Below are 16,500 nucleotides of genomic sequence, written 5' to 3'. Positions count from 1 at the left end.
TGGATGAAACAAATTTAGAATAGAGCTAGAATAGAGCTAATCTCAAGTTTGAGAATAGTAGCTAACCAAACTTTTTGTTGGATTAGTAAAATAGTGAGCTAACTCATATAAGACAAACAATGAATAGTGTATTAGTGCTATTTTTGCTTCAACCAAACATTGAATAGCTCAAAAAAATAATATTATTTTCGAATTAGTGCTATTCTTGCTCTATCCAAACGCAACCCGGAAATATAGATTCAATCCATCTAATATCATTTATTATTTTTATAAAGTTTCTATAAATAAAAAATAATGCACTGTTTTTTTCTCTTAGGAAAATAATAATGCACTGTTCATCTTCTTTTGCAGAACGTACAACAAACTTTAATCGCCTCTGATCATAACAGGAACCTCATAAGAGAGGGCCCCCAATCCGTTGCATCTTTTTATTTAATCTTTGGTGTCTTGTGCTGTTCCAGCACATGAGGAGGAGCCCCCAATATATATTACCAACACGTTGTCGTATCTTTCTCTGATTTGGCGCTCATTGCTTTTTCATGATTTTATGATTGGTTCAGCTCTTGGCGCTCGGTTACATGGATCCAACCATCATGGATATTCATCAAAAAAAAAAAAAAAGCCATCGTAGATGGGTCCAAGCAGGGAAATCCGTATTCGCTGTATTAGAAAATTTAAAATTTAAACTGTTCACAAGCCCCTATTATATATATAATAGACACCGAATTTCTTTGAAACTAAATCTAAAGACAATTTTTTCTGAGGGGATACGGTCATACGGATCCCTATGCAGGATTACAGAAAAATTGATGACGTTGCCAACTGTATAAATTTTGTTGGACGATGCAAATAGAGCGTAAACATATCGGATTTTATTTATTATAGTCATATTATAGCATTTTTAACTGTAATTAAAAGAGTTGAAGATACAAATCACTGAATAAGGGATTTTCTTGGCCGATTTATGTAGAAGTGTAAATAGATCGGATCGGTTTTCATTTAAGTCGTTAATTTTTTGGCTGATTTATCTAGAAATGTAAATAGAAGTTACTGGTCAAGTAAGATAAAGAAGAAGCATTCAATCCGAACTTTACGTTAGACAGCCGGGTTTTGCAGATTTCAACAATTTTCTTTTAAAAAAAAATGTTAAAAAAATATAAGTAACAGTAAGTTATAATTTGATAAGTATAAATAAAAATATATATAACATACTTTAATTAACAATAGCATAGATAAAATTTTAAATAAAAATTAAAACTTAACAATATATCACAATATTTATATAATGATATTACTGTTGTAGTTATATGGGAACAAATTTCTTTAAGAAAAATAACATACAACTATCAGGTCAAATTTTTGTCGGTTCTTCTGTGAAACCCGTATCCAAATTTTATTTGTTGAGTTAATCAAAATCTAATCTATACCTAACCACTTAAATTCTCATTCCATAAAATTTCAGATCAGGTCGATTGGATTGGTCGAACTAATCAGATTAGACATATACCCCTATATCCAGATAAACTTGGACCATTCAGTTTAGATCAGACGGTCAAGTCAATCTTAATAGTATAATAGTCGTGACACCTCTCAATCAGAAATAAGAGGAGGGCTCAAATGCCTCACTATTTCATACTCCAATCGTACTATAACATTTTTATTTTAAATTTCAGAGTTCAAACAGATGATCTAAACTGCTCAAAATAATATTCACGTTAAACGATGATAATTATTTGGAAATTTTTTATATCCACGTTAAAATATGATATGAGACCAACTTTTTTACTATTTTTTAAGAGAAAAGGTAATGTTCCCCGGGCTACAGTCCCCCAAAAAGCTATGTGTATAAAAGTCTTCATTTTTTAGCTTAGTTCTGACGCGTTTTTAATTGCCACAACTCCGAATTTTTTATTAATATCCAAATTTAATATTAAATTTCAAAAAATAACCGTATCAGCCATGTTTTTCGACATATACCCTTTCCGGAATAAATTTTTCCGGAAATAGACCGAATTTCCGGAAAAAAATTTTCCGGAAATTGTCCCTGTTTCCGTAAAAAAAATTTCCGGAAATAGACGGAATTTCCGGAAATTTTTTTTCCGGAAATGCAGTTTATAAATTCGCAGAATGTCGTCGCTTTCATTTCATCCGCTCTCTCACAGTAAGTTTTAATTTATTTATATTTCGAATTTTATTAATTTATTATTTATAATTTAATTTATTTATATTTTAAATTTAAGTAATATATAATTTTAATTTCATTAATTTATAATATTAATTTCATTTATTTATAATTTAAATTTAATTTAAATTTATAATTTAAATTTAGAAGTATTTAATTTGTAATTATTTAAATATGTAACTATTTAATTTGAAATTATTTAAATTCTGAATATTGTCATATTAATTGAAAAAAATTAAAAATGGTGCAGAATAATTTTAAAAATTTTATTAATTCTAAAATAATTTTATTAATTCTAAAATAATTATGATTAATTCTGAAATGATTTAGAATTGTTTTAGGAACTTTTTGCTTTTCGGATTCCTTACGGAGCTCTGACAGTCAGATCGACCGGTTTTCGATTGAGGTAATTATATTTTTTTTATGTTATTTTTAATTTAATTTAATTTATAATTAATTACTTCATTCCAAAATATTTTTTATTTTTTATAATATTGTCCAGAAAATTTAGAATTGTTTACAACCTTCCAAAATGGTTTATAATAATTTTAGAAATTCCAATATAGTTTAGAATGTTGCCCTATTAATTTATGAAATTCGAAAATAATGTAGAATAATTATTGAAAATTGTCCAGAATATTTTTACCAATGCCAACACAATTTTTAATTAATTATATGTTGTTATTTTTGAAATTGTCAAACCAATCGAAATTAAAAATGACAACTATTTCTGCGCCCCAATTCGGTTGAGATCCCGGTAACGGCCGATGAATTTGAAATCGGGTCCACGACCAGTGTTGCAGAAGCATGGTGGGACCATTCATGCTTTTGCATGAAGGACTGGATGCGAGGCATAGATTTCTATATAAATAAGCGAGAACAGCTCCGCCCCAGTTGTACTTTCTCGGCTCGTCCAAGTTTTCAATCATACCGAGATACCACAGCGGTATTCCGTCCCCGCTACTGTCAGCAAACATTGTATTCCCTAGCATGTCGAGGAGAAATCCACGGACATACCTAACCGTCAATTTTAAAATGTGAGTACATTATTAAAAAATATAAAATACGAATAAGGTTGTAAATAAAAAAATACTAACCATTTCAATTGTTCTTCGTTCGAATCTGTTGGTAATGTTTTGAAGCGCTCACGGACAGCTTTTTTGGCGATAAGCATGTCGTACGTATCATTTCCCCTCTTCTTCATGAACCCCTTCACTTCATCATCTTTTACCCCCAGCAACTCATACAGTCGGCCTTGAAAACTCGCCGAGTTTGTAAATCCCGTTATCGGCTCCCCCGTAATAGGCAAACCCCATAGACAACTCACATCCTCCAGAGAAACTGTAATATATTTGACTTGTCAGTAAGGAATCAAAAAAAAAATATTTAAATTAGTTAATACCTGTCATCTCTCCGAATGGAAGATGAAAAGTGTGCGTCTCCGGACGCCACCGCTCGACAAGTCCATGAATGAGGGCCGCATCGAGGGCGATATCGGGCAATGTCGCGAGCTGATATAAGCCCATTCGAATTAAAAATGGTGCGTACCTCTCATTATACTCGCATTTGTGCCAATAATGTCTCACGTTTAAAATCTCTTTACTCTAAAATAAGAAAAAAAATTAATTACAATATTTATTTGATTACTTACAGAGTTATGAAAAACGAAATAAGTAAATGTTTACCTCCTTAGACGCCTCAGATATCCTGTGATTACCGTGAACTATCCACAACAGGGGGCTAAATCTATGCTTAAGTACTGGGTCTGCCATACTACAAAATTCGAACAATATTGTAAATCACCTTAAATTTTTTCAAATTATTCTACATCATTTTGGTATTTTTGTAAATTATTGTACATCATTTTGGTATTTTCTAAATTAATCAGACAATATTCTAAACCATTAAAATGAACTCATTAATTATATTTTAAATTAAAATAAAAAAAATTCAAATGTAAAAACCTGAATCGCAGATCCGATCGATCAGACAATCAGAGCTCCGAAAGGTACCCGAAAGGAAAAGAGATTCCTAAAAAAAAATTAAATTCATCGGAAAATTTTCTATATTACTAAGGTAATTTTCTACACCATTTGGTATTTTCTAAATTATTCTAGACTATGTTGGTATTTTTTAAATTATTCTACACCATTTCGGTATTTTCTAAATAATTCTAGACTATTTCGGTATTTTCTAAATTATTCTACACTATTTTGGTATTTCTCAAAATTATTCTACACTATTTGGGTATTTTCCTAAATTATTCTACACCATTTTGATAATTTCTAAACAATTCTACACCATTTCGGTAATTTCTAAACAATTCTAGACTATTTCGGTATTTTCTAAATTATTCTACACTATTTTGGTATTTCTCAAAATTATTCTACACTATTTGGGTATTTTTCTAAATTATTCTACACCATTTCGGTATTTTTTAAATTATTCTACACCATTTCGGTAATTTCTAAACAATTCTAGACTATTTCGGTAATTTCTAAACAATTATAGACCATTTGGTATTTCCTAAATTATTTGGACATTATTTTAAACCATTTAAAATTAAATAAATTAAATAAAAAAAAAATTACCTTCAAAAAACGCTGATGGCTGATGGGGACGGGTGGAGCCAGCGCCCTTTGTAGTCCACCTCTGTTTCCGTAAAAAAAAATTCCGGAAAGAGCTTGTTTCCGTAAAAAAAAATTTCCGGAAATAGCCCGTTTCCGGAAAAAAATTTTCCGGAAATAGCCCGTTTCCGGAAATATTTTTCCGGAAAAAAAATTTCCGGAAATATTTTTCCGGAAAAAAAATTTCCGGAAATATTTTTCCGGAAAAAAAATTTCCGGAAAGGGTATATTTCGAGAAACGTTGCTGATGCGGTTATTGTTTGAAATTTAATATTAAATTTGGATATTAATAAAAAATTAGGGCCACAACTGCCATAATTTCAACTGCTATAATTTCAAGTACACTATGTATGTTTACAAAATTATATTGTATGTTTATAGGATAATATGTGTATGTTTACAGGATAATATGTGTATGTTCACAGAAGGTGGTCCCCAACAACCGTCACACGTTTTCAACTGCTGTCATGCGTTTTCAACAGCTGTCACACGTTTTTAACAGCTTTCACACGTTTTTATGTTTACAGGATTTGTTGAATTAGTTTACCGGATTTAGTATTGATGTTTACAGGATTTAGTATTGATGTTTACAGAATTAGTTGAAAATCTCCGGGGATTTTTGGGGGACTAGAGTTGGGGAACTGTTAGCTGCTTCCATTTTTTAATATAGATACAAAATTATTGTTTTTAGATGGTTCACGATTTCCTGAAAAATAATAATTTTGTATATATCTTAAAATATATAAAATTTTATCTTTAAGCATATTTTAACGTGGATATCATATTGAGCGGTTCGAATCGTCTGTTTGAACTTTGAAATTAAAGATAAAATTGTTGGAATACAATAGAAGCATGAAACAATGGAGCATTGGAGCCCTCCTCCACAAAAAAAAAAATATATATATATATATATATGAGGGTTCAAATGCCTCCATGTTTTTGTGCCTCCATCATGCCTCCATCTCTCTCTATTATTTTCAAAGTTCAAACAGTCGATCCGAACCGCTCAACCTAACCTCCATACTAAAATATGTTTGGAGACCAAATTTTATATTTTTAGGAATTTTTTTACTATTTTTTTAGATAGGTACAAAAATACTGTTTTTAGATGGTTCAGATTTACTGATTTTGTACCTATCTAAAAAAATAGTAAAAAAAATTCCTAAAAATATAAAATTTGGTCTCCAAACATATTTTAGTGTGGAGGTTAGGTTGAGCGGTTCGGATCGACTGTTTGAACTTTGAAAATAATGGAGAGAGATGGAGGCATGATGGAGGCATTTGAACCCTCATATATATATATATATGAGAAAAGGTTATTGTCCACTGGCTTTTGTCCACCATTTGTCCACTGGGTTATTTATTCCCAGTTCAATTGTCTTCAACTTCCGCTACCGACTTTCTAGCTGTTATATTCTCGTATTTAAACATGCCTCCGCTACCGACTTTTCTTTTTTTGAATTTATTTCTCAAATTTCAGATCTGATCAGATTTAGCTCGCGATTGCCTTCCTCTTTCGTCGCGACGTAAAATTCAGATCGCGATTTGCGATTGCCTTCCTCTTTCTTCTTTCATTCAAACGACTTCTGAGTTCTTTGCGATTGCCTTCCGTTTTAGCAAGAAATATCTTGTTCTGGTCAGAGCCTTAATTTGCCTTTGCCTTTACCACTGAGAGCGGAGAAAAGTTCATTGGTGAGAAGAGAAATAGGGAGAGATGGATAACGACGGTGGCAGAAAGGTAGCTGTAGCGGATGTACAGTTCACCTGCACCGATTCCCCTTCTGACAACATTGTCACCGCTGAACGGTAACACACCTCGTCTTTTCTCTCTCTCCCTAACTATTTTTCTCAGTAGGTGTTGTAACTAATTGTTCGCACAGAATATATGCTACAAAGTTTCAGTATAGCAAGCTATACCTTTTAAACCTTTGTTACACTCTGTCAAATCAGATAGCAAGTGCACTATCCTATCGATGAGTATGCTCAGGTATCGATCCACAGGGACGGAAGAAAATGACCGGACTCGTCTTAAAATTACTTGAGATTCTAGAAGTGAGAAAAATTGGTTTGATTTAATCCTAACAATTCTACTGATTTATGACAAGTTTAAAAGACAATAAAAAGAATTAAAGTTGTTTTCAAATGATAAAAAGGCGTTTCCAGGGTTCAGATTTCATTTCTGTTCAGCCCCGAGGCATACGGCCCGTATGGGAATCCATACGGCCCGTAGGGGACCCCGAGTTAATGCTGCAGCTACTGTTTTCTGTGTTGATACTAATGTTTAGGGTTTCTATCGACCAGATCTAGATACCTAACCTCAACTTTCGCATTTTGGCCTAGTACCCGATTACCGGACTCAAATACTTCCCTCTTAGATGCGTTAAACCTCAACTTTCGCATTTTGGCCTAATTTATCTCAGTTACTTGTTGGTTTACTAAAAGTATCCAAGGACTTTCGCCTCAAGGAAAGTTTCACCTTTCGGGTACTCCTTGGTTTCACCCTACTTCATATACTTTATTCGGTTGGATTAAATGTCATAGACTTGGCTCCTAACACTTAGATGTGCGCATTCATCTAACGGGATGACTAATCAATTCAAGCAAGCACAAATAAAGCAATCAAAATACTACTCAACAAAGTAAAAACAAAGCATTCAACACAAAATCCAAGTAGCATGCAAACAAAACCAAACTAGAAACTACATCTTAACCCTAGAAACAAAGTAAATTAGCTACTCATGTTCATAAGATAACACAAATAACAGAAAGTAAAAGAGTTCATGACAAAACAGTGGAAAATCTGAAGATCCGTTGCAAACTCGCGTTTTTCACTTCTCTTCCTCTTCTCCTCTCTTGTCTTTTGCTCCAAGAAAGCTTGTCCAAGTTCCAGTGGTGAATCCCCCCTTTTTTTGGTGAGGAAATATCTCATTTAATGCCCTGGATCGCGTGTGCAGAGGCTTCCTTTTCGGCCTCCTTGATTTCAGCTGATTTCAGATCCTGCTGGATTTTTCCGATTTAGCACCCTACGGCCCGTAGGGGACCCATACGGCCCGTAGGGCTGTGTTTTGTCTTGGAGACTATGTGCCTCTGTTGTGGAATCTTCTGTGTGGTTGGGCAGATCCCGTACGGCCCGTAGGGTATGTCATACAGGCCGTATGAAAAATTGTCAGATCCAGTTTTTCGCCATTTTTCCTGCAAAATACCAAACAAAACATAGCAGTACCACATTTCTTCGAAATATAAGTAAAAAGTCCACATTTATAGGCTTTAAAACACAGGTTTAAGTATAAATTAGGGCTATAAATTAGACATAATATGGAGATATCAAATTCCCCCAAGCTTGAACTTTGCTTGTCCTCAAGCAAAAATTCTAACTTAGGTGTGATTCTGGTTGTTGGACTTACCTAAATGCAAGTTAATCTACTAAGAGGAAAATTTGCATGGTCTTGCGTTCGTTAGAAACCTATTAGAGTCATTTTGGATAGTGATTTGGTTTCCTTTGGTCCATTTTGATTCACCCCACAATTCAATCAATCAAAACCCCATATTCAAGAATGTATTGCTATTTGTAAGCACCAAGTAATCAGACGCATCAATAGTTCATTTTCTACCAAGTTTATGCCCTCATTTGTAGTAATTTGTTTTTCTTTGATACCCCCCCCAAGCTTGAAACAAGCTTAGGTCAGAAAGTCGCGGACTACATGTGTTGACATGTGCAAAGATTTTTTTTATTTTTTGGGAGACGAGCTCAAAGGCGCCCTTAATGGACTTATTGCCAGTACTCTTATTTTCTCCATCTTTTTCTCTTTTTTTTATATATATATTTTAATTTGTTTGCACATATCATGAATACACATATCCAATGGTATTCTCTCATACCAATGGATATCCCAACCTTTCTATTGTTTTCAAATCTCATTTCTCTATTTTTACAAGGCACAGTTCGGTTTTAAATGCTTTCTTGGTACAATTCAATTCTCAGCTCTACAAAGTCCCAAAACAAACTATCATATACAGTTCTTTCAACCAAATGTGTGGTTACTTCCAATTTCACAAATTCAACCATCTCTCAATCAAAATTTCTCAATTTGGTCCCTAATTCACGCAATTCACACAAATTAATCCTCGAAACATGCAAACACAAAAACAAAAAGAACAAAACTACATGCAACTAAACAAATCAACTAATCACCCCCCCAAGCTTAGTCTGAGCATTGTCCTCAATGCGTCAAGACATGCAAGCAAGTAAACTAAGATAAAAAAATGAAAGCTGGGGTAGTGAAAACAAACCTGATCAGTAGTCATAGGAGGGGTCGAAGCGCCAGTCACGAAACTGGTCCTCAATGTCACCAAGGCGCTGAGCATAATCAAACATGTGGCCACTGATCTCATCCAAGCGCTCGCCGTGAATGTCCGTCTGCTGCTGGATAGCTGTGATGTGACGGCCCTGCTCCAGCTGAGTATCCCTGATGTCCCTCATGATGGAGTAGATATCCCTAAGAGTAGGGTCAGCCAGGTGTGGGGGTGCAGACTGTGATGGTGGTGGCTGGGTAGAAGAGCTGGGTGCATCAGAGGTCGGTGGTGGAGGAGCTGTGATCAACCAGGTGGATGGGTCATGTGGTGAGATTGAGGGGCCAAATGGTAACCTGCGTGAGGCACCATTCTCAAAGCGCCAATCATAGAGGTCCTGGTGACCCGCTGGGCCACGGGAGATAGAGATGAATAGGCCCTGGCGGTAGCTGTCAGCATCCATAATGGTGGGACCGGTGCATGGCTCTCTACCCGGTATTGCTCCTAATCCAAGCTTTCGCTTAATAAGCTCAACATAGGCCCCTATTTTGATCTTGCCACCACTCTTCTTGTTTTCGCGCTGCTGGATCCAGTGCTGGACCATGAGAAGGGCTAGGTCCGGAGACTCGGTGTCTGGACGGAGCATAGTGTCCATAAGCATGAGATCACAAGTGTTGGCGCGGTTCAGAGTCTCTCCTCGCGCAAAGATGGTAGAAGCGAGGGCGCGCTGGATGATACGGAGAACGGGGTGAGGGATGAAGCGGGCTCGGTATTCTGAACTGGCCGATCTAGGGCAGCCAGTGATCATGCCCCAGAAGGTATCCCTATCCCATCCCTCACGGAAACTGAGGGTGTCAGAAGTGGGCTCTCGTCGGAAACTGAACCACTCGCGAAGAGTAGGAAAATAGACTCGGTGAGTGCTATTGCACAGCCGGAATTTGATGAAGGGGACATCTTGATTGTCCCTCTTAAGCTCGAGAGAAGAGAGAAATTCCTTGGTGTCCATTGCGTAGGCTGGGAGGCGAAGGTTCCAAAAATCCATGCCAAATCCAACTCCAGCAGTTAGGAGGACGAAATCATCCTCCACTCCAAAACTGTGGAGTGTGCCTAGGTCGACCATTGCTGTGTTCTCAAACTTCTTCTTTTGGAGATTGATGAAGTTTTCGTACATCCGACGAGTGGGCATCTCAAAATACCGTTCCGCAAAGCGGTTGGATCGGTCGGTGTATTCACCAGAGTGGGTTTGGTCAGAGCCAGAGTCATATGGCTCAGGGACTGGATGGGGTGGTGGTTGTGGTGTTCGGTCTTGGCGGCTCTTTCTGCGGTGTTCACTAGACATGGCTGTCAGGTACCTCTGGTACGGCCTGTAAGGTTGTGGGTACGGCCTGTAAGGTTATGGTAGAGTTGGTTGTGGTTCTCGGCAGGGATTGTCTACGGGCTGTAAGGGTTGGTGTACAGGCCGTAGGGTCTTGGTGGTTTTTGTTGGGGTTTGGGTTTGGACTGGTGAATTGACAGTGGTGGCCGAGAGATCGGAGGAGAAGGTGGAAAAACAAAGAAAAATGGTAGAAAATGAGTAAAAATAGAAAAGGAGAAAGGTAAGGGTGCTTACCTTGGAGAAGAAGGAGGGGAGGCGGCCGGCGGGTGAGTGTGGTGGAAAAAAAAAAAAAAAAAATGGCGAGAGAGAGACGGCGGCGGTCGGGTCAGCGTGGAGAACGGCGCGGGTCCTTTCTGCAGTGGCGAGATCGGGCGGCTAGTGGCGGAGGCGAGCGGAGGAGAAGGTGGCGGCGGCTAGGGTTTAGGGGTACGGCTTCTCGTGCGGCCCGTAGGAGGAAGACGACAAGGTGGGGTTTGGTGGGTCAGGGTTTGTCGGGTACTGTCAGGAGGGGGGGTATCAAAAGGTAGACGGGTGAGTTGAAGGGACGCGAAGAGAGAGAGTCGCGACTCTTGGGTGTCCGCGCCGAATGGATACCCTACGGCCTGTAAGGAAACTGGTACGGGCCGTATGAACGCCCAGAATTGTATTTTTCTCCTATCTGATCTGGTTTGAAAGATAACTAAAAATCGAAGAATCAGAATTAAACTAATACGAAATTAAACATGCAAAAACTGAAACTAAAATAAAAGAAATGACTAAACCAAATAAAAATAAATTAAAAAGTGCTTGGGTTGCCTCCCAAGAAGCGCTTGTTTTAGGTCCTTAGCTAGACCACCTTGCAAATTAAGTTTCAATCGGAGCGGGGTCAGAAAGAAACTGAACGCTTCGCTCATTCATCAGGTGGTCAGCAACGTAATGCTTGAGGCGCTGACCATTCACCTTGAAGGTACCACTTTCCGTGCTCCAGATATCGACTGCTCCAAAAGGATACACTTTCTTCACTTGAAATGGGCCGGACCACCTTGACTTGAGTTTACCTGGAAAAATTCTCAATCTAGAATTAAACAAAAGTACAAGATCTCCCTCTTTGAATTGGCGAGGCGAAATGCGTTGGTCATGCAATCGCTTCGTCTTTTCCTTGTAAAACCTAGCATTCTCATACGCATGCAGCCTCATTTCCTCCAACTCATGTAAGTCGAGGACACGTTTTTCTCCAGCTGCAAGTAGGTCCATGTTGATTGCTCTTGTGGCCCAGAATGCCTTGTGCTCAATTTCAACAGGGAGGTGGCACGACTTTCCATACACCAGCTTGTAAGGACTCATGCCAATTGGTGTCTTGAATGCAGTGCGGTAGGCCCAAAGTGCATCATGCAGCTTGAAAGCCCAATCCTTCCTTGTCCTTGCCACCGTTTTCTCTAAAATCGACTTGATTTCCCTGTTAGAAATCTCGGCTTGGCCATTAGTTTGAGGATGGTAAGAAGTGGATACCTTATGAGTCACCCCATGTCGGCTCAAGAGACTGTTGAATTGTCGATTGACGAAGTGCTTGCCTCCGTCACTGATAACAGCTCGAGGTACCCCGAAACGAGGGAAAATGATCTCATTGAAAAGCCTTTTCACAGAATTCGAGTCAGCCTTGCGGCATGCCATTGCCTCTACCCACTTCGACACATAGTCTACTGCCACCAAAATATACTCATTCCCTCGAGAGGAAGGGAATGGACCCATGAAATCAATGCCCCAAACATCAAAAATCTCTACCTCTAGGATAAAGTTGAGAGGCATTTCACTTCGTCTCGTCATGTTTCCGGTTCTTTGGCACCTGTCACAAGCTAGAACAAAAGATCTTGCATCTTTGAAAAGAGAGGGCCAAAAGAAACCAGATTGTAATACCTTGGCAGTAGTCTTGGAGTATGAAGAGTGTCCTCCATAAGCGGATGAGTGGCAATGTGCAAGAATAGAACTTGTTTCCTCGTGTGGAACACAGCGTCGGTATATGCCATCAATTCCAATCTTGAAGAGGTAGGGCTCATCCCAAAAGTAGTACTTGGCATCAGACTTGAGTTTCTTCTTCTGCTGGTGGGACATTGTGCCAGGCAAATCTCCAGAGACCAGGTAATTCGCGATGTCGGCATACCAGGGAGCTTGCTGTTTGCTCTGGTTGGTCTGCGTACGGCCTGTAGGGAAGTGCGTACGGGCCGTATGCTGAATCATACAGACCGTATGAACTTCTGTACGGCCTGTATGGATGTCCTCCAGGTCAGAACTGAATGCGAGGAGCTGTTCATCGGGGAATGAGTCATTGATCGGGAGTTCGATTGTGGTGTCCTCTTCCCAACGAAGCCGGGACAGATGATCCGCCACAGAGTTCTCGACTCCTTTCTTATCTCTTACCTCAAGATCAAACTCCTGCAAAAGAAGAATCCATCTTATTAGCCTTGGTTTTGCATCTTTTTTAGTCAAAAGGTACCTTAGTGCAGCATGATCGGTGTAGACCACTATCTTCGAGCCCACCAAATATGATCTGAATTTGTCAAGGGCGAAAACAATGGCGAGAAGCTCCTTCTCGGTTGTGGTGTAGTTCATTTGGGCCGGATCTAACACCTTGCTAGCATAATAGATAGCACATGGCTTCTTGTCCTTCCGCTGCCCCAGAACTGCCCCAACTGCATAGTCACTTGCATCGCACATCAACTCAAACGGTAGTGACCAATCGGGTGGCTGTAAGATAGGTGCAGAGATAAGGGCTTCCTTTAAACTGCAAAAAGACTTGACACAATCATCATTAAAAACAAAATCAGAATCTTTAATAAGTAGATTGGTTAATGGTTTCGCAATTTTCGAGAAATCCTTTATGAAACGGCGATAAAAACCTGCATGTCCGAGAAAACTTCGAACCCCCTTGACATTTGTTGGGATTTCGAGTTTCTCAATTACCTCAATTTTTGCTTTGTCAACCTCAATCCCCCTTGAGGTGACAACATGTCCCAAGACTACTCCTTCTTGAACCATGAAATGACATTTTTCCCAATTGAGGATTAAATTCACTTCTTCACATCTCTGCAAAATCTTACACAAATTAGGCAAACAAGAATCAAAACAAGTACCATATACAGAAAAATCATCCATAAAAATTTCAACTTCCTTCTCAATAAAATTAGAAAAAATAGCCATCATGGCTCTCTGAAAAGTCGCAGGTGCATTGCAAAGACCAAAGGGCATTCTACGGTATGCATAGGTACCGTATGGGCATGTGAATGTGGTCTTCTCTTGGTCCTGCGGATGAATGGGAATCTGAAAGAAACCTGAATAACCATCAAGATAACAAAAATATGAGTGATTAGCAAGTCTTTCAAGGAGTTGATCAACAAATGGCAAGGGAAAGTGATCTTTGCGTGTAGCCGCATTGAGCTTCCGGTAGTCAATGCACATCCTCCAACCGGTTGCAACGCGTGTTTGGATCATCTCATCTTTTTCATTCTTCACCACTGTTGCTCCTCCTTTCTTGGGAACCACATGGACGGGGCTCACCCATTTGCTGTCAGAAATCGGGTAGATAATACCTGCTTCATAAAGTTTTAAAATTTCTTTCTTTACTACCTCTTTCAGATTTGGGTTGAGCCGTCTTTGGTGTTCAACTGAAGGCTTGTGGTCATCCTCTAGCAAGATCCTGTGTGTGCAAATGGTTGGATCGATCCCCTTCAAGTCCTTGATAGAATATCCAATCGCGCCTTTGTGGGTTCTCAACTTCTCCATGAGCTTGGCGGTTTGGTCAGGGGTCAATCCTGCATTTACAATAACAGGACATTTCTTTTCTGAATCAAGGAATTCATACCTGAGAGAGGCTGGGAGAGGTTTTAATTCGGGAGTGATCTGCTCTGTCTGGCTGGTCGTACGGTCCGTATGATCTGGGTACGGGCCGTATGCTTCAGCTTCAGGTTGAGCCTTCGTTTCCTTCTCAATCTCTAGCTTCTCTGTTTGAAATTCCTCTGGTCTACGGCCCGTATGATCAGGGTACGGCCCGTATGGATATCCTTCCAGACAGACAGGTACTGCGTCTGCCGTGTAAATCGTCTCAAGCTCGCTTGTTTTATCCTGCAAATCAGATAAAAAATCGAAATGATACCTTAGCGAGTTGTCGACTTGCTCCAGAAAATTCTCTTCAACCAATTCATCAACCACATCGATCATATAACACGATTCGGGTTGAGCGGGGTACTTCATTGCTCGGTCGATTTGAAAGTGAACTTTCTCATCTCCGATGTTCAAGGTTAAAGTCCCATTTTTCACATCAATCAGCGCCCCAGCGGTCCTCAAAAATGGTCGTCCCAAAATGATAGGGACCTCCTTGTCTTCCTCCATTTCCATCACAACAAAATCACCGGGCACATAGAACTTACCGACTTGCACCGGTACGTCTTCCACTATGCCAAGTGGTAGTCTCACCGAAGAATCCGCAAGTTGTAAGGTCATTCGTGTGGGTCTAAGCTCGCCCATACCCAGTCGTTCGAAGATAGTTCGCGGCATGAGACTCACACTAGCCCCCAAATCACACAAAGCTCGTCGGATGGTGGCCTTGCCAATCGTGCATGGAATAGAGAACTTACCCGGATCTTCCAATTTCGGTGGAAGTTCACTCCTCAGTATAGCACTGCACTGTTCAGTCAATTTCACCGTCTCACGCCCCCCCAAGCTTCGTTTATTGGATAGGATGTCCTTGAGAAACTTAGCGTAGGTGGGCATTTGGGTCAATGCCTCGGTGAATGGAATTGTAATGTGCAATTGCTTCATAACTTCAATAAACTTGAAGAACTGTTCATTGAGTCGGGTTTCTGCTAATCTCTGTGGGAATGGAACTGGTGGCCGGTAGGGCGGTGGCTTCTCGGTCACCTTCTTTTTCTGCTTGTCAGCTTCATCTGGTACGGGCCGTATGGTCTGTCTCTTCATTCACAATTTCAATCGGATCAGATGCTGGCTGCTCAGAAATCTCAGTAGTTGACTCTACGGGCCGTACTGGATTCATACGGGCCGTAGGTTCGGCTTCTGGCTCGACAGGCATGGTTGGTCCTTGGTACTGTGTCCCACTTCGCAATGTCACTGCCTTAGCCTCTTCCCTGGGGTTAATCTCTGGTTGGCCTGGTAGCATTCCAGGTTGTGGTGGTGCGGTTTGGCTCCCATTTTGAGGTTTGTTTTGGGCGGCCAAACTAGCCAACTGAGCGTTGATTGCTTGCATCTGTTCGAAGAGCATTTGATTCATCTTCCCTTGCTCATGCATAAAGTTCTCCACAGCAGGGGTAACATAGGGTTTAGATGGTCCTGAGTATGGTGCACGGTTGTTCGAGTTATTGAATGCAGCATTGTTGTAGAAGTTGCGGTTGTTATTGTTGCTGCCAGAAGGGTTGTTATTGAAGTGTGGGGGGTTGCTTTGCTTCCACCTCCAGTTCTGTTGTTCAATCGGGTCCTTAGAATAGGTTCGGGTGAAAGGAGGTTTTGGGAAGTAAGATGGCTCATTGTTGAGAGAATTCACTTGCTCGGGCTCTTCATCTCTTTGCGCAAGCGGACAATTCTCATACTCGTGTCTATCATCCCCACACATAACACAAGGTTGTGGTTGCTGATTACCAAGCGCTTTGACACTCATCTTGTCAAAAGCCTTCTGCATGGCATCCATCTTGGCGGTGAGAGCGGTGATCTGATCGACCTCAATTCGGCCTCCTCCAGTTCCTCGAGTGCTCCCTCGACCGGACCATTGTTGGTTAGTTGCCATATTGTCAATTAAATTCATTGCCTCGGTAGCCTCTCGATCCATGAGAGCTCCACCTGCAACTGCATCAACAGAAGTACGAGTGGTATCAGTTAAACCAGAATAAAAAGACTGAACAAGTAACCATTCGGGAATACCGTGATGTGGACAAGAGTATTGTAATTCCCTAAACCTTTCCCAGGCCTCATTCAGTGGTTCATCAAACCTTTGTCTGAAACTGGTCAGTTGGGTCCTAATCTCGGCAGTTCTTTTATGGGGGAAA

The sequence above is a fragment of the Carex rostrata genome, chromosome 17 (assembly GCF_964058835.1).
Source record: "Carex rostrata chromosome 17, lpCarRost1.2, whole genome shotgun sequence".
In the NCBI taxonomy this organism is placed as follows: Eukaryota; Viridiplantae; Streptophyta; class Magnoliopsida; order Poales; family Cyperaceae; genus Carex; species Carex rostrata.
The sequence above is the reverse complement of the archived record's forward strand: the minus strand, read 5'-3'. Positions refer to the sequence as shown.